The sequence below is a fragment of the Branchiostoma floridae genome, chromosome 3, assembly GCF_000003815.2.
Source record: "Branchiostoma floridae strain S238N-H82 chromosome 3, Bfl_VNyyK, whole genome shotgun sequence".
Lineage (NCBI taxonomy): Eukaryota > Metazoa > Chordata > Leptocardii > Amphioxiformes > Branchiostomatidae > Branchiostoma > Branchiostoma floridae.
This window is the reverse complement of record NC_049981.1, coordinates 5,598,532-5,618,042: the sequence shown is the minus strand read 5'-3', so window position 1 is coordinate 5,618,042 and position 19,511 is coordinate 5,598,532. Positions and strand designations below refer to the sequence as shown.

The window sequence follows — 19,511 nt, the reverse complement described above, 5'->3', positions numbered from 1 at the left end:
TTGTGAGTACATGCTGAATCTTAAAAGCTCTGATCAAGGGAATAAAAGATTGAATAAAGATATTCTACATATATATTAAGCTAGTCGGAGTATCCTGGACGGAAAAAGACATGTTGTGTTGACTATCTATCCCTGGTCAACAAAATAGTGTTTGAAAATGTTTCATCAAGCTATTTTCTTAAGGAAGTAGTGAGTCAAAACATAAGATTAAGACACCTCCTTCAAGTCAAGGCCACTTCCTGGTAATCGGTACTTTATTCTAAGAGCCGTGTGTAGACACTATAGGAAGACTGTAGTTGTCTTCGCCATTAGTTTTTGTACAATCATGAGTTACGGTTTAGCAGAATGAACCATTCGCTGTTAGATAGCCACGTCAAATGGACAGATATTTTGTGGTCGAATGTGGACGCTCATTTTGCTTCTAGGGTTCAATGGGGAGTTCATTTCGGGACAAGGTAAGCCACCATTTTTAACTGTTAACCTATAACCTGTTGGCTTTCGTGTATCATATTAGTTTTCCATCGTATCAGGGTCGTACATCGTTGAGTGAAGCACCACCAATTGTATGACTGGGATTAATTTACAAATGACAACAATGTTATATTGTGTCAAAATGTGCTTTCACTGTGTGCTATTCTGTTCGTTATTTAGTTTATACTATGTTTTAGCCTTTATCGATATCATACACTTCATTATCGATTAATCCTTCAAATATATATAATAGACAAGACATATATAATATTATCTATGTTGAAGTACATGTAGCAGGGCAGAAAGAGAAGCATGCACAGTCTGAAATAAAACGTCACTTCCCCGAGCTCCTCATGCGAGTATAATGGTGCCAGTCTACGTGATACACCAGGAAAAGGTGTCAGGCTCTATAAAACGGATAAATACTGAGCCAATTTATGTTAAAATATATCTTGCATATGAATTGTGTGCTTATTTCCATAACTGTCTCTTTAAGCTTGTAATACTATGCTTATTTAAATCTTAATCTATTTGTAACAAGCTATTTGATGAGTTTGACTTACAGTAGGAGATGAATTTTCCAAAATGTTCATATATCAAGGGACTGGACGAGTTAAGCAAGAAGATTGATTTTTGTTGGTCGGTTAGGCCATGTTGATTTGATTATATGGATGACATCCTCTGGGAACTCCAAAACCGATGCGAGCGAGTGAATAAAAAAAGTTTGGAAAAAAAAAAGTTGCCATCAGTACGAAATCAAAGTGGCCAGGAAGGTTTAACATAGTACTAAACACACATAGTATGGTATACCAACAGTTAGGTGTAGGGACCAGTACATCATACGGGTGCAAAACATTTTTTTCTTCTTCAAGTTCTTGGACCAATCCGAAAAAACAGACCAGAAAAAAAAAATTGGAGAAACAGGTTTCGCCAATTATAAAATGGACACACTATGTTGGCAGGCATTTGGGGTCTTACTGGGGGCCAAGAAGACAACAAGAGCGAAGTCAAGTAGAGTTTATAGTCAATTGTACCAAGTTTCTACTGTCAAAGGTAGACCGTTAGCCGTATTACATGGAGATTGGATTTTAAGATGCCAGTGGGAGTCCACTAATCCACCAAACAGATTCCTTTGTAGCAAAATTGACCAATTACCATTGTTTTGAGTATTGCCAGTTCTCAAGTGTCCAGGTTCAGGTCCGGTGTGACAGCGTTCTCGCCCCCCCGTGATCTCGCCCCCCCGGGGGCGAAATCACTAGCGATCTCGCCCCCCCGGGGCGAAATCACTAGCGATCTCGCCCTCCCCGGTTAGTGATCTCGCCCCCCTACCTCGCCCCCCTTTAGCGATTTCGCCCCCCCCCCAAAAAAAACGGGTTTACATGATATTTTAGAAGTTGATTGGTATAAATCACACAATGCAGTTTCAGAATGATATAAGTACACGAGTTTGATACATAACTCCATCCATAGTATTAATATTAACGTAAGTACATGGCAATAAGATAGTTGAACTTGTTTCAGACAAGGAGGGTTGGGTCCCTTGTATTCCCTTTATTGCATGTACCTGAGTCTCGACATGAGATATATTTCATTGTATTCACCTGTCCTCAAGCAACCTATATATCTCCAATATGAAGCCTCTACTATGAATTGACCGCAAAAGAACTATGTCATGTCTTTATTGATTATGCAAATAAGGTATTCATTAGAATAATGCACATTTTGGTGTATGCACCTGGCCAAGGGGTATCTTCACCTTCAATATGACTGTTTTTTCTAGTATTTAGAAACTGGTACGTTATATGCACCTACCCTATGGATATCTTCACCTCCAATATGACTGTTTTTCTAGTATTTAGGAACTGGTGTTTTACCCGTGTTTCTTAAGACTGGTATACATATACAACAGGTATATGAACTTGTGCGTAGATAGTGTTTATAATGAGAAACTATTATTCAATTGTGTTTTTCTTAGTGCTTTGGAAATGTTTTCTGCACAAGAAAGAAAATACTGTGACAAATTGAAAACATATAGCTGACGTATTCCGTGCCATAGACGGTGTTGATTTATACGTTCACAATAGCATTGTTTTCTGTGCAACCTCTGCCATGTCAGCTGCAAAAAAAATGTCCTTTCAATGTAGTGTTTGCACCGAACAAGGTATGACATCTTAAGGTAATAAGGTACCATATAGGTACCAGGTAACACACCAACTCCCAGGTGCAGTATAGTACCAGGTAGCGCACCTAATATGTAGTAACCAGCTGCTCTTAAGACCCCTCCGAGGAATATTAGTAATGTTCTGGGGGGGGGGGGGCGAAAACGCTAAAGGGGGGCGAAAACGCTAGTGATCTCGCCCCCCGGGGGGGCGAGATCGCTGGGGGGGCGAGATCGCTGTCACACCGGACCTGGACTCTGGATCTGAATTTTCTGTAATGGTACCTCCCACTACCAACAATAGATTTTTTTCTTTGTCCTTTCACATCTTATTCTTTGACTTTAGATTTATTTTGGCATTCTATGGCATTAGTTATCTATTTTCTGATACTTTTTTTCAATCTACGGAATATTTCATTTTACAGCTGCTTTGCACAATTTATTGTGTGGTCGAAAACGTTTTTTTTTTTTTGGAAACGGCCGAAAATTGGTGCGAGCGCGGATGTCATCCATATAATCAAATCAACATGGCCTAAGGTGATAAAAGCTTGGAAATGTTTTGCTGATTTTAAGGAAAAGTTTGTTTCTTTTGGAACTGTAATGTGAGCATTGACAAATGAAATGTAGTTCATCTTCCACTGCATTCCCTGAACAGTATTTACATGTTCTCTCGTCAACGGACATTGCTTTACATATGTTTTATTCCTTCTGGAAAAATCTTGGTACCTGTGCAACAAAACACAGGATCTGATTCAACTGAAGTTCAGCCTCCTGTTGATATGTTGATCCTATAACATTTGTTCCAGCTTATCTTACATTTCATTTCAGGTATCTAAACTCCATTCAATGGAGAACAATGATGTACTCGGAATTGACGACAGCACTACGAAACCTTGTGATGATGAAAATGATCAAAAGTTCTTACTGGCCAAATAAAATAAAGTAACATCTATGAAGTCAGTTGCAGCAGTAGGCGTATTTCAAATCTCCATTATTAATGTCGACGTCATAGAAGAGTATATCATCATCATCATCATCATCATTATCATCATCATCATCGTCGTCGTCATCATCATCATCATCATCATCATCATCATCATCATCATTATTTTAACGTCCATATAACCCCATCACCATCAAAGTAGCAGGGATTGAGGTCCCGGGCTAGGGTGGGCATACCTCTGTGGGCATCCCATTGTCGACGTACGGGGGAGGGGGATTTGTATATGTCCGCTTTTGACACCTGTTCCGCCATACCCTCCAGTGTGGAGAATCCAAATAAATAATAGTTTGGAATTGTATATGTCTCTGGTAGCCTCCATACCAGGCTCTCTGGGCCCTTTTCGGCTCATAATACACTTTTGCTGGCCATTTCTTTTTGTGCTGGGTCGTCTATGGGGTCAGTAATCAGCGACGGCCGGCGATCAGCGATACAGTCCAAACAAAGTGGCCATAAGAAGTGTATTAAATTTCAAAATAATATTTTCCAAAAAATAACCATCAATGTTATTTTTTTATGTAGTTCTATTTTCATAATCTAACATACTTTCCTATCAAATGTTGCTTTTTGTCTACCAAAATTCAAGGTCAAAGCAGCTGTCTCAAATAACGCAAAAATTTCAAACTCATCATAACTTTTCAAACTCGATATTATTGGATAGGTCTCAGTAAAAAAAAATAGAATGGTTTTTATTTCAACAAAATCGGACATACCGTTAGAGAGTTATGACCATTTAAAGGCCTGACAATTATTCATAATTCTCTTGATCAGCTGATTAAATTTGCGAGATTACAATATCTCCACATTCATACAAGATACAAGAAAAAAAACTTGGTGTACAGGGGTTTTATAATATGTTGATTTGAAAAATGGTCATGATTTTTATATATCTAGTTCAGAAATGATGAATAACCCTGAATAATTGCGTTCCAGGGGTAATAAAATCAGATTTCACTAATTAAATATTCAAAATTACCATATTTTCCCTATCCTTGAAGATAGAAGAAAAAAAATAGTATACAGGGGTTTTGGCACATGCCGAATGCAAAGTTGACCTCAAAAACATCACTTTTGTCTTTTCACGACCTGTTAAAGTGGATTACGTCACTACTACCGCCACAACTTGATTTTTACTGCATTATTATAAAAAAACTGTAGGTCGAAAACGGGTAAGATAAGTTTTATATTAAAATTTACCCTGTAAGGAAGAAATTGATGCGCTCCCGCCGCAAAAGGATGCTATTTAGTGCTCCCTCATGATGGTAGCATAAGGGGTAATTAAAATTTCAAGAAAAAAATTAATAAAAAATCAGCATGACAAGACATGAAAAAATTCACGCGCAGATCTTTTCAAATCACTATTTTTGAAAAATCATCAATAATAACAGTCAAATTACAAGCCAGAATTTAAGCTTTATAAGCTTTTTGTTCTAAAATGGGCGTGGCCTTAAAGTGGTCGATGACGTCATTGTCACGCCATACCAATTTGCATAAATTATCTGTTAATAGACCAAAAACACCCCCCAAAACTCCTCAGCCACTCTTATATACTACCTTAAATTCATATTGATAGACATGGATACGGTATTTGGACCAAGACCACCAATACACCTACCTCTTGAAAGAAAAAGAGTAGAAAAATCCATTTTGCCATTACTGAAATACACCCTTCCTCACACAGGAAGTGAAAGCCGTGAGTACATCAGCCTGGGTTGCTGGAGGGACACATCTGACCGCGTTATTCCAACACTCGAAGGGACAGATCCATTCCTGGACGGACACTACCAGTCACGAGACAACGCCATAGGATAGTGTTACCAGGTAGCACTTTCTCGTGGTTTCCCCATGTTTGCTGTACAGCATGGCGGCTGGTGTGCTGGGTCTGCTGATGGGCTCAACACCTACAACAAGTACGGACGTTCCACAACCTGCGCATCGGACGGCGAGGGCGGGTTTCGGGGAAATGAAGTGTACAAGATTACAGGTCAGACCCTAGTAAATGGTGTACGGGTATACCCCGTATTTTTTTCATATCTGCCTCTAAAATGATGGTATACAGGAGCATATACTTAACAAAGAAGGAAATGAAATATATAGATAAAGCCACATCAAGTTAAGTTGTTGGTCCTTGAATTTTTTTAGAAAATAAATGAAGCAAAAGAGCGGTAAATTCTCTTAAAAATTCGAGACGTCTCCGTTTATGTAATGGCTCATACAAAACAAGAAGAAAATTTAAGTTTTCAGCTTGAAAAAAACAAAGTCTCCTACTACACAGTACCTGCACCTGTTTGATAATTATCAAAACGTGTTCCATACTTGAATTAAAAAAAAGTTCACTGCAACAATAAATGTACCCACATCACAAGGAGCTTATAACGGTACTTAGACTTAGTTATTGTAGTGGGAACTGTTGAATGGCTTCATGTAATTTCATGATAAAAATTTTCTGAATGGAAGGTGCGGTGTTTTTTTTCACTTTCGGAAAAATAGGAGCTGCCGCGATTCTAATAACCAATTAGTTATGCATAGGGGCTCCCGTTGAAGAGTTTCCTTTTGGGGATAAGTTACTGTTAAAATGTTCCATTTTTATGCACAGGGGTGACTTAGGACAGTCCAATGTTGCGTGGGAATGGGTATGGCTGAAATATGCTGTATTTGCACCCAAGAAAATGTCCGCCTTTCTAGTTCAACATGCTTTCCTGCGAACAGTCGTAACTTTGATTATGTCTTCCCTACTGGCGGGACCACTAGTAAAATTGGCCAATTAGCCACACACACAAAGTCGTTAACAAGTGTCAGGGTTTAAGCTTTGTAAGGGAGAATTTGAAGGAAAGTCGAGTACAGCTGTTAGCTCTTTCACGGGATAATCTGTAATGATCGGATTTTTCTGTCAATTGTTATTTTAAAGGTGCCATACTTTCAAGAACCTGTCAAGTGCAGCTTACACGTAAGGTGCCAATTTAGATATGAATCCTTCGTGGTAGTGAACAGTAAGTTCTTTCATTGACTTGAGGGAATTTTCTGTTATGGATTAAGTTTAAATGTTTTCAACAATCTAGATGAGGATTTCTGGAAGCGAAAAGAACTATTTTAAGGGTCTAATCACTCTCGTCATCATCATCGCCATGCCCTGTGTTGTTCGATGATAAGGGTTAATGACCCACCTATTCCTCCATGTATATGGTGCCCTAAGGCCTGGATTTATTTGATGGTAATAGCAAATGGCCAGGTCCTATGACACCATATACACCGAGTTTTTTTGGGGAAATTATCGTCATCATTGTATACATAACGTCTCTCCAAACTAACCCTTATAAGACATACAAATTTCTTAGATACTATACGTGTAGCTTTAAATTCAATTGTCGAATTTCTGAGAAATGCTATCAAAATTTTACTTTGTCCTTTTGAAAAATATGGAGATTGCAGATTTCATTTTAAACCAACATTTACACAGAAAATATTCGTATTCTTGCAGTCTTTGCATGTCAAATCTTTTCAAACGGTGACGGATGTTTTAACACTAGTGTTTAAAGAGTTAAACACACACCGGTAAATGAATTGAGTTACAGTTTCATCACCAATATCAAAATGGATTATTCTGATTGGTCAATGTCACCCGGCTATATAATAATTTAGTTTTTTTGCACATTACAGCGATATTGATGGCATTTTATCACAGTTGTGGATGTGTCATTCAAAACTTCACCGCTCGACGTTCAGTTCAGTCGACATCTACGTCTACAAAATACTTAGCAAAACCCCACACAGGGAATAGTGCTGAGGGAGTAAAGTTTTTATCCTAGTATGGCCAGCGATTGTAGCAAAAAAATGTGCATGGAAACAAGACAATCAAATAGAGGTGAAAGTGCTGTGTACATGTTGGCAAGCTAGGACCTGGCATAAACCCTACAGCTGGACAGAACTGGTAGCCATTGTGCAGATTCCAGTTTCTCTGCACAGCATGAAAACGAATATTTAAGCCTACTTTCCGAAATACTTAAATGTACTCTAAAGGTGGGAAAGTATTTCGGCAGAGTTTGTGGTATCGTTAAGACCACGAAAACTATGGTTTTACCTTTCCATAACCTTTCTGTATTCGCTAAGGTAAATTAAATACATGTGATATCTTGACATAAATTTTAAGCGTCCTTATATGTGCCGTATAGATGAAACGGGTATTGCTTATGAACAGAAAACATGAACAGGCTTTGAACCGACTATGCATTCACATACAATTCGTTGTACGTCGCCTTTTCGCTGATTATACAGAGACTCCCCACGACAAAAGGATCGCTTGTCTAATGCGACCTCGCTTGTAGATATATTTAAACACCCCCTAAGGCTAAAGACCGATTGTACTACCTACTTGTTTTGACCGTCCTTGGCACCTTAAGGTTTGATAGTATCAATCTGGCTTCATTTGCATGATAAAAAGGACATCCAATAAGCAGTGGTCTTCAGAAGTGAGTAATCGTTGTGTGGCTGTACGGTTAAGCCGGATTCTAGGACGTCGTGTCATAACTGGTCCGACGAGGAAGTACCCTAACATTAGCTACACCACACCACACAGTTGGGATTTTATCAACGTGGCTGATAGTACCAACAAGGGTGTTGTTGACCATGTATTTCTTGTGGGTTCTGGCGTTTTTCTGGATTTGCGGACTGGTTGACGCCCAAGGTACACATTTTCTATAATCTATTTGCCTTGAACATGCTTGTATATAATCATGTGTATTTTAGGTGCTAGGTACAAGTTTTTCTACAATAACATGCGACTAAGCATCTAAACAAGCGTATACTTGTCTTCCATAGTAAAGGTACAAGTGTAAGTAGTAGCTCGTATGTCCTTCTTTAAAATCGGTGATAAAAGTGTCGTATAAATGTATTTCCGCTGTTATTTCCGCATAGAAATTTAACTCAAATTATTCGGTATAAACCTAAAACCAGGCACAGAACGTTGTGAGCGGTGTTCTTAACGTGTTCTTCGAGTATTACAGCTACTGGTAGGGTTATACGCTTTATATACGAACATTATGTATGTTGCAAACTACTTTTGTTGTTTTTATATCTGATACGATTGGGCCTGAGTTCCCAAGCCACACCCAACTCCCCCATGACGCATGTTTTACAAACAGTTAATTTCTTGTCAATCATGAGGGCATAGGTAGCCCCAAAGGCAGAGACGACCTGAATTCTAGGCGGTGGGGTCAAGTAGTCAAGATATACAAATATGGGCATGTTAGTTATCGGCATATTCGCCGTATTTCAGTCAGAGTCACATGTGCCGATTAGTCGGAGCATTTAGAGATGGAATTGTTGATATATGCAAACGAACAAAAGTGGTTCCCTCGGTCAGGTCAGAGTACAGAAGTGGCAAAGGCCGTTAGAGTTAGAGGGCAGAGGACAACTGTGACTGTAGGCTATATGTTGTTACGTAAACAAAAATAGTCGTATGTAGCGACAACAGGGAGCTCTGTTTAATATTTATCCTGAGTCAATCATTTCTAAATGTAAGATACAAACTAGAAAGGCCGGTATTTGCTTAGGAGCAAATTCAGCTATTTTCACTCCGCTCTCCCTCTTTATGCAAACATGGACTCTTCCAAAATTGAATTTGAAAAAAATGAATAACATGAGAGAATGACCCGGAACTACGATGCTACTATACTATAAGTACGTAGTACTGTATGGTAATCAAACTTTTATTTCGTGAACACAACACGCACACAACATGCTAGTGTTTCACACATTAATAAAGAAGGCACCGTGTTACTTCAAGAAAAAAAGTTTTTATTTCACAAACGGAAATTGTGTTGTATTTTTTTCTACAGATGCAACACGTTATGCGACCCTTAACGTTGGTATTACGTATCCACAGCAGACAATAGCGTGGCTTACCTGCTTATTTACACAAAGCAAGGGCAGCTTAGTTACTGCACTTATTCAAGGTTGTCACAAGCATAACTAATCTTCATACAAGCAGACCTCTCCAAACAAACTGTACTACACTTTTAACTCTTTATCAAGATATGCTTATTAGCCGTTTTTAGCGAAGCGCATTAAAACAAAATCCAATTGGATATGATGCAATATGGCAGCCCTGCAATGACATTATCAGTACAAATACATATAAAGTTAATGCACATTGTATTTAGACAAAAGGATCACATTCTATCTTTATACTTAGAGGTAATCAGCTAATACATAATGTTGATGAACAAAGCTAATTAGCCACTGTATGTTTGCACGACGTCTGTTTTATATATCTCAATGTTTTGTATGCTTTTTGTCTAAAAAAGGATGCAGCAATTGCAGTAATTATACGTCTGTTATAACCTTAAAGTCCCATTTATTTTCCACATAAACTAATCAGTTTATGACTATTTAATTGTTCTGATAAACTGTATTTAGTACAGTACAGTACATTATTAAATTACACAGCATATACCATGGTGTGGTGTCTCAAATAACCTAATCATACATCAAGCTGGTAGATATATGTGGAGAAGGAGACCTCAGCCAACCGTTCACACTTACGCCACATCTTCAGAAAAGACGCTGGAGCCGCATGTTCCCCGTTTAGGAACTTTATTCGAACCGACACACAACAGACATGTTTCGCCGTGTGGCTTCCTCAGTGTTATGGGCTCATACATCAAGCTGGTGTTTCTGTCACAGTTTCATTATGTATGTGGGAACACTTCTTGCACTTGACTTTGCTATCCTCTCCTTTGTGTCTGTTGGTGCCACCTTTGTAGCCAGTTGACTATTGTGTTCTCTGACAGGCCAGACTTCGTGGAATTAGTCGAGTTCGAGCACCCGACCAATACTGAATTTAGCACTGTCAAATTGACACCTTCTATCAAGGCACAACCTCACCGGTCTGCACAACAGTTGGTGTTTCATCTTCCTCCAGTAGAATACAATTATTAGTATTTCCTTTGTGTAATTTCATGTTCTGCCACCCAGAGTAAAAGGAAGATCCTTTTTGTTTGTTGATTAGGAAAAAAAGCCACACCTGATTACATATATTCTTGTAAAACCAACATAAATGCACAATTCACAACATAGTGTAACGTTAGTACTTGTAGATTTATATATTATATACTATGGAAAAGAACTACTGTACACTTTTCACAGATAATAAACAACAGTACTGTCTCAGTCACTGCAAAGCGCAACAATATTCCATGCGTGCGCCTGCTCTTCTCCCACCGCGGCATTCTGCACGCCTAGTATCGCTTAACCCGACACTCTAAACGTGGGTAAATCAAACAAAAACTACACAATATCGACGACAAGCTACCCAAATTTGTTACTGCGTTTGTGTATTGTTGCCAATTTATAAACAGTACAAATTTTCACGTACTTTCAACGGACTTCTTCCCGGCGACATTTACATGTATGTACTCCCAGCCGCTAAGTAGATGAAAGACCCTTCCCCATTGGCTGTATCCGAGCTGACCAATCAGGTCATCGCTTCCGCTAAGTGTCGGGCGCATATTGGTTCCCCTCCTAAATTCAATTAGCCACGATGCAAAGCTGCGTCACGCGCGTGGGAACGTCAATGACCATATATGGTGCAACGGATGTACGGGGGGAACGTGACCATATATGGCGACACGCGCGAAATCCGGAGAACCTCGGTGAAAATATACGTAGATACCCCGCCAAATTGGCTTTTAAATCATTTTGAAGTGACTTTTGGCCAAAAATAATACCGGGGTCCTTTTGATAAGTATCTCACACAGTATCATACCAAATTTCAGGCCATCCGGACTTAATACCTGGGCACGGGAGGCAGGAATGTGCAGTATGGTCAGAAAATAACCAAAAAACATCGGATTCCATAAAATCATTATATTTCAGCCATACCATATATGGTATGGTGAAATATATTGTATTCGTAATGTTTCTTTCTTTCTTTCTTTCTCCTGTCAAATCTTCAAAGCGATTCATCTCCGTCGTTCCGTGACCGAATGACCTGAAATTTGGCACAAGGGTAGAGTGGGTCAATACCGAGGTGTGTTTTTCTCATTTTTTTTATATCTGCCTCTAAAATGATTTTATTGAAGTTTAAAGGTCATGTTTTGACCAAAACGGTATATTGTGGCCCCCTGTTCCCTTGAATTACAATGGAATGACCTTAAATTTGGTGTAGATAGGCATTAGATAGTTGGTAAAATGATCCAAGTAAAATTTTGGGCATAAACTACTTTAAAATGCTTAATTTCAGCGCTTTTCTGAGGGGAAATTGGTTTTCTTTCGGCTTCCTGCCGTGAACTCCAGTGACCCCAGAGCCCACAGGTGCCAGGTGCCAGCGGTCTGGGGAGAGCGAGAGATAATTACTTTATGGACGCCAGCCAATCAGCGACGAGAAAGGCGAATGCTAGTTAATATTCATAAGCGGGGCCTTGCAATCCCGTATATACACAAACAGCCTTACAGTGGCCACATGGTACCCTGTGCCCGGTTTGAAATTGTAGTTTGCGAGGATTTGGAGTTCAGACAGGGTCATTTGAGCGGTAGCGGACGGTACGCGTGCATTGAACGTTAGTGTCAATGAATTTACCAACATTCCGCATGGCACTATCAATCATTTTCGGCAGATTTGGACAGGCAAAATTGGACGGCTTGCGTTTAGTTTTGATACGTAAGTTTGACAGTGGCGAGAATGCATGTATTTTTTCCCGAACAATTGTAGGTACTTCTAGTGTTGTTATTGTTCTTTTTTGACGTAAACTTTGTACATTCAAATTGTAAGTAACTTTAAACTGCCAGAGTTTGAGCCCAATAAAACACTCTCAGTACCAGAGTATCACCACTGACCTCCGAAAAGAAACCCCCGAACAAAGTAGAAACACCTATCCTCCAGGTCTCGCACGCTACGGGCAGGAAATTATAACACTCAGACAAGATTACGTCCGATGGCTGATTGCATACAAAGTAAAACAATATTTTTAACAGTGGTATGCAGCAGGGACATATACTTAACAAAGAATTCGAAGGAAAATGAAATATATAGATAAAGCAAAATCAAATTAACTTGTTGGTCCTGGGATCTTTCAGAAAAGAAGTGAATCGACAGAGTGGTAAAATTCTTGTAAAATTTCGAGACGTCTCCGTTTATGTAATGGCTCATACAGAACAAGAAGAAGATTGAAGTTTTCAGCTTGAAAAAAAAAAACACTCCTACTACACAATACCTGCACCTGACAATTATTAAAACGTATGCCCTACTTGCTTAAAAAAAGTTCACTGCAATAATAAATGTACCCACATCACAAGGAGATTATGACGGTACTTAGACCTAGTTTAATATCGAAGTGGAAATTGTTGAATGGCGTCATGTAATTTCATGACGAAAATCTTCTGAATGGAAAATGCGTTTTTTTTCACTCTCGGAAAAATAGGAGCTGCCGCAATTCTAAAAACCAATCAGTTATGCATAGGCGCTCCTGTGGAAGATTATATTCTTCCATATGGGCCCGGGGCATATTGGGCAAGCTCTGTTTTGACATGGAATCAATTCACAATAGTAGTTCTCTTTTGGGGATAACTTACATTAAAATATTGCATTTTTGCGCAGGGGTGACTTGAAACAGTCCAATGTTGCGTGGGAACGGGTATGGCTGAAATATGCTGTATTTGCACCCAAGCAAATGTCGGCCTTTCTAGTTGTAAAGGTATCTATCAAAAAACTTTGATTTGGTGACAATAGCGCTGAGAACAATGCCCTCACACCGTGTCATTATTCGTCGTTCATGAATTTGATAACAGCAGATATTCGAACACCCGCATTCGCCGGACGACGTTTGCGACGTCTGTTCATGAATATTAATTATTAGAGCAAGCAGGGGTGACCACGTGCACGGCCGCCACCTGGTCCTACAGGTGGCGGGAAGGTAATTACGTCATTTACCATATATGGTGAGACGCTCAGAGGCGGTGAAGACGAAAACGCAGATGAAAAAACCCGCCAACTTGGCTTATAAATCATTTTGAAGTGATTTTTAGCCAAAATGATAACGGGGTCCTTTTAGCAAATATCTCATGCACTACCATACCAAATTTCGGGTCCCTAGGACTTAATACCTGGTCACGGGAGGCACAAGTATAAAGTTTGGTCAAATTATCACCTAAAAATGTCCATAAAATCATTTTAAAAGTATCTATCAAAAAACAGAAAAAAACGTCCGAGGGTATTGGCCCAAAGTACACTTGTGCCAAATTTCAGGTCATTCGGTCCAAGAACGACGGAGAGGAATCACTTTAAAGGTCGTGACAGGAGAAAGAAAGAAAGAAAGAAAGAAAGAAAGAAAGAAAGAAAGAAGAAACGGTACGAAAACAATATTTTCACTCGAAGCGTACCTACGGTACGCGGAGTGAAAATAAATACTGAGCAAAACACAGAATATACAGAGAGAAGGGGGGCGAGGGGTTAGGTTGAAGGAGAGCGAGATTTTGTGCGGTGAATTTTGGACCAGACAACACGTTCACACTATCTGGAACCGCCCCTAAGCTGGGTTTCAAACATAAGAAGTGAAAGATTATAGCCAAAAATGTCCAGCAATCATAATCTCTGCATTAACGCGTGGAAATCATTGTTTAAATGGCAAGTATAAAAATGAATCAACACGCGTGTACAATCATGTAACAGATAACAGAAATACACACCGTAAGCACTGAGAGAGGGGGTAGACAGAGAGAGATAGAGAGACACACGTACACATATATGTAACCCCAACAGCCCTCCCCCCTCCCCCTTACCCCTCTCCCCACCCACATACACATACACACAAAGTGTGCACGCACACCCATAGAGAGAACTGGGAGAGAGAGACAGAGAGAGAAGTGGTGGGTGGGTGGATGGTGGGGGGGGGGGGGGGGTTAAAAAAAAAACGAGAACACTCTCGCACACGCACACACACACACACACACACACACACACACACACACACACACACACACACACACAGCCACACATCAGTGTACACTGCTGTGACGTACATAAGGGAAGGCGACACGTTTACATGTCCCTTTCTAACTCTGATTAGCCCAAGGCGGTACTTATGGCATGCCAAGTGATGAATGGCGGTGTGACCTATAATTAACTTACTGTAAAGGATATAATAACATGGTACAAACTGGTACACAAATACTAATATACTAATACGCAGTCATATATACGCATGAATGCGTCGGTTACTAAATAGATGTCAAGAACGAAACATAGTACTCTCACAGGGAAAAATTAGATAAAGACTCTCAATTTACAATATATCATCTCAATTATTTAACATTCTGCGGTAAGTTTGCACGACCTACCTACCTCAGGTTGGACAGAAGAAACTCATCTTCAAACAGTTCTGGCTTTCTTTGACTTAGCTACAAATGTTTGAATGATCTGAATTAGACCAATTGCATTGTTAAAGGCAAAACATTCTCCAATTGAAGGTACTATAGTAGCACTGACTTTGAAGTGAATGAGTAAAAGGTATTGTTGTTCAGAAAACCTCAAATTGAATTGATCTGATCCCAAGATAAGATGAACTAACTTAGCCTTCAATGGGTGCGACGTTTGCGTTTAACTAAACTACTTAGAAAGAGACCCACTCTTTGTTGTGCCTCGGTACAAAATCCTCCAATTTAAGTTAATCCTTAGTAGTAGCACCGACATTGAAATGATTAGAGGTTTAGAACTCTTTTGAAACTGATTGGTGCTCCGCCGTATCAGGTTCGAAAAAGCATTCTCCAGTCTAAGTAAATCCACGATACTTTCAATGGCTTTGCCTTGAATACATGAGACGGTTATAGTATTTTACAAATGGACCCTTGCTTTGGTTAACAAAGTTCTGTGTACACTACGGTGAATGTTTGATTGTGTCGTATTCCTCTTCATCACGCCCCCCTCCCCCATCTGGGTTTGTTACTTCGGTAGATTTTCTGATCCACGGCCACGGTTATTTACCAAATTGAATATTAGGAAACTGTTTATTTATTCATTTGTTTGCTTTTTTGTTCGGCCAAGCTTATCAAACTAGCTACTGATGGAAGACCCGTGTTTTGCCTTATCAGGGTCTGATTGGCAATCATACATGTAATTTGGCAAATCGCATTCTAAAACATCATGTCATGATCGATCATTCACTCAACAATATAGGTATACACAATTTGTTGACGTACTGGAAGTACAGTTTGGACGTTTGCAATTGCCTTATTTAGTCGGCACATACTTAACATGCACATGCAATTCATGAAAATGCTGTACAGATGAAATTCTATATAGTACATCACAATGGCGTCACGTGACAAGATGGGGCTATTCAATATCGCATGTTCATACAACTGTGAATAACGTCTTGGAATAGTGCACATGGTGTATTGTTTTTTCCTTGGAAGATTTTGACAAAATTTCCCTGGAAGTTCCAAGAGTAAGCCGCTAGGGGGCCAAACGTACATTGCTTCTTCCTTACATCCCAAGCTACTGGTATCTACCACCAAAAAATCAAGACCATTGCATGTCCAGGTCAAAAGATACAAAAATCGTTCTGCTGCAGTACCAACTCCTAGCCACATGAAAAACACCAGAACAATCCATCCAGAGGTTCTAAAGTTCTGCCTACCACAAATATCCGGACACACAGACAGACAGACAGACAGACAGATACACCAAAAACTATGCCTCCATTTTTCATGGAGGTAAATATAACCTCCGTGAAATGTTACGGAGGTAACAATATCAACAACCAAGCATCATACAACGCAATACCTCAATAATTACAACGCAATTCCAACAACCGGCAAGCAAAGTAAGGAACGTAATAATGCACATGTCGCCCTCTCTGTAAATCTAAATTTTGTATATCATCTATTCATTTGTATTGCAGTAACTGAGCAACTATTATGTGACTAACATATTTAGATACAGGGAAGCTATTGCCCTTAGTGACATTCTTTACCGAGAGTTCATTATTAAACTTTTCTTTGTTTGAACTTGAATTGGGATAATTTTTTTACCTCGCTAATATAAGAATTATGCCTATCTATAAACAATATTTATCCAAAATGTCATTTAATATATGCCATTGCATTTCAGTCATAACTCTTTCATATTCCAGCTGATTGTCAATTGTTTAGTGCGTTAAATTTCTAAGGTGTTTTTCTTATCTGTATTAGGGCAAACTACGTCAGCAAACAAATTACTAACTACCAGCCACTCAACAACGCATTTTACCACAATACCAACTACCCAACACGTCACAACTCATGCTGCCACAATTTCAACAACCGGCAAGCAAAGTAAGGAAAGTAATGGTGCAAATTAATGGTCCTGTCTGTATGTAGGTCAACAACATATAAGTCGAGAAATTGTGAATGGAACTTTTTGATTTTTTGTAGGTGTGTAGCGGTTGTCTAAATGCATGCCTAGTTTGAAAATGGTTTACCTGGCGTTTTCCTACGGTACAGCAGCGAGCTTTGTATTTTTTCGAGGTTTGTTTCGGAAAGCATAAGTCACAAAGCAGCTGGGCGATTTCTACGATATTTGGTAGGTGTGTAGCGGTTGTGTAAAGGATTGTCATGTGCGAGAATGGTTTAGCTAGCTTTTACCTATGGTGCTGTAGCTGGCTTTGTATGTAAGTGCGTTTGTCTGTATGCAAGATAACTCAAGATGCTTTTGATGAATGCTAATGATATTTTGTTGATAGGTAGGGGACACAGAAAGGAAGGTCAAGAATGATAATGGGCCTCCTGGCGACTTGTTTTGGTACTGCAAGTGATCGTCAAAGCTTGCGCCTAAATTTTCCAGAAGTGCCAGGTTCATAATTTTTTAGGGATGGATAGCTGTTGGGACTAGGAGTAAATGGTGTGATTTTGGGCCCCCTAGCAGCTTGTTTGGAACTGCAGTGGGTCTTATAGTTCGTAACTTTTAAGAAGGATAACTCCAGAGGAGATTGTTGGATAGTCTTTGTTTTTGGTATGTAGTTACTTTGGGTGATAATGAACATAATGAGATGCAAATTATATATATGTAAATCACTATCTATTTGATATAATTACTTAGGGAAACTTCTATATAGGTTAAAATATACTTGTGACGGAGTCAACCGAAAGAACCTGAATCAGCCCATAGATGTCTAAAAATAGAGAAAAAAGTAGGTCAAGACAGCCGGTCTTGACAAGCATGAAATTCTGTTTGACCAGGGATGCTACCCGAGGTCATCTTTGGTCACAGTCAAAGGCTCCCTAAAATCAATACTATTCGGCCAGGCTGGAGTCTGGTAGAGTCTGATTTTAACAAAACACTATGAAAGTTGCGCTGGAAAGTATCACAACTTTATACATCATTTCCTTGTCATCAGTTCGCCGAGAAGGTTATGTGGGGCTTTTTTGGGGGGGGGGGCATTTGTGGGTTTGTGAGGAACACACGTTCATGCAGTCATTTGCTATTGGGGTAGGTACTATTTAGTAATACATGATAAGACGTTAAAGTCTTAATAAAGGCATGATTATTTGGCGAAGAGATATGTTCTTCGAACTCTAGTTTAGTATTGCAGTAGCTTAGCAGCTATTAGACGATTAATATGGGTAAGCTATTGTATGCCAAAAACAGTTACTCAAGCAACTGGATATATACCCTATCTAAGAATAAAGACAATTTTATATGTCAAATAGGAAACCTCTCGGCTGGCTTAAGGCGGCCCAGGCTTGTATTGAAGTAATATTCTATACATATGAATGTAACTTTTGATTGCTCGGTCGCACTACGCTGAATCTTTACACAGTTTTAGTACTTCTTGGAACACATTGGATAGTTGTGATTTCGTTTTTCTACATACCAGATTTGAGGTTAAAAATTCACACTTTTTCGTGTTTTTTTTCTTCATTAGGACAAACTACGTCGGCAACCACAATACCAACTACCAAACACGTTACAACGCAAGGTAAGGAACGTAATAATGCAAATGGTTCTCTCTGTAAAACTATAATTTTGTATATCACTTATTCATGTGTATTGCAGTACCTTAGCAAGTATTAGACGACTAACTAACAGTGTTTATATATGGGTAAGTCATTGCCCCTAGGGGCATTCTTTACCCAAGAGTCTATGTTTAAACTTCATTTTACTTTCGTGAACTTGAATTGGGATTCATTTCTCTTTACCTCATGAATATAAGAATTATTTTGTCTATGTTATCATTTGATATGTGTCATTACATTTCAGTCATCACTCTATCATATGCCAGTTGATTGTCAATTGTTTCGTGCGTTTTTTTCTTCATTAGGACAAACCACAATACCAACAACCAATAACCCTACAACGCAAAGTAAGGAAAGAAATGGTGTAAATTGTTCAGTCTGTAAATCTATGATTATCTTTAAAATGTATTCATGTGTATTGTAGTAGCTTAGCAGCTATTGGAAGACTAACACAGTATATGTAATATAATGAAATAGAATATAATAGAATATTTATGTAAAAACAATTGCTTTGTAGCATTCTTTACCCCTAGAGTTTGTTATGTTTAAAATTTAATTGCGATTCCTTTCCTTCGACCATATCAGTGGTTTGACTATGACCACAGCGAGTAACTTCTATGGATGACATCAGCACGCTCATTAGTTCGCCTGATTTCAATAAAAAAGAAAACAATTTTTTCCTCGTCGGGGATGATCAGATAGGCAAATAGGCAAACAAGTTGTGTTGTAGCCTACTAATCAAACTTGTAAAAGTGACATTAGGGAGGTAGCCACGACTATAGTTGCAGAAGTTAAACTTGTTGTATACTTGTAAAAGTGCCACAAATATTGAAGCAATGACTGTAGTTGCCAGCTTGGCAAGTGATACCAGTCTACTACGCATACAATAGTGCCACT

At 39.0% G+C, this 19,511-nt stretch overlaps 1 long non-coding RNA gene across 1 annotated transcript; it reads left to right on the top strand.

The window, feature by feature from the left end:
* The first annotated feature begins 8,198 nt into the window (after positions 1-8,198).
* LOC118412183 lies at positions 8,199-18,578 on the top strand. The gene is made up of 3 exons (XR_004830736.1): positions 8,199-8,310; positions 16,812-16,934; positions 18,524-18,578. It is a non-coding gene; the product is annotated as an uncharacterized LOC118412183 (long non-coding RNA).
* The last annotated feature ends 933 nt before the right edge of the window (positions 18,579-19,511 follow it).